The following is an 808-nucleotide window of genomic DNA, read 5'->3' on the forward strand; positions in this document are numbered from 1 at the left end:
AAGTAGTTCTAAGTTCTAGGGGACTGATGACCACATATGTTAAGTCCTGTAGTGCTCAGAGCCATTTGATTTGAGGGTCACTCCAAAAGAAATGCACACTATTTTTTTAAAATCCGTCTTTTATTGTACGTGTTTGAAAGTTTTACAGTGTGTAGACACATCCTTTAGGAACAATATTTTCATTTCTCCACACAGTTTCCATCCCTCTCAACTACCTTACGCCATCTTGGAACCAGCACCTGTATACCGGCATGGTAAAATTCTGGACCAACCTGTTGGAGCCACTGTTTGACAGCGTGCACAAGGGAGTCATCATCTTCAAACCTTGTTCCACGAAGAGAGTCTTTCAGTTTCCCAGAGAGATGATAGTCACATAGAGCCACGTCAGGATTGTAAGGCGGGTCTTTCAGTGTTGTTCTTCCGCGTTTTGTGATCGATCCATGGTTTCTTGACTGACATGTGGCCGTGCATTGTCGTGCGACAGCAAAACATACTGCTTTTGCCGATGTGGTCGAACACGTCCCAGTCGAGCTTGAAGTTTCTTCAGTGTCGTCACATATGCATCAAAGTTTATTATGGTTCCACTTTGCATGATGTCCACAAGCAAGAGTCCTTCGGAATCGAAAAACACCGTATCCATAACTTTTCCAGCAAAAGATGTGGTTTTGATTTTTTTTTTCCTTGGGTGAATTTGCATGATGCCACTCCAGTGATTCCTCTTCGTCTCTGGTGAAAAATGATGGAGCCATGTTTCGTCACCTGTCACAGTTCTTCCAAGAAATTCATCTCCACCATTCTCGTACTTTTC

This window comes from Schistocerca cancellata, chromosome 5 (genome assembly GCF_023864275.1).
Source record: "Schistocerca cancellata isolate TAMUIC-IGC-003103 chromosome 5, iqSchCanc2.1, whole genome shotgun sequence".
Taxonomy (NCBI): Eukaryota; Metazoa; Arthropoda; class Insecta; order Orthoptera; family Acrididae; genus Schistocerca; species Schistocerca cancellata.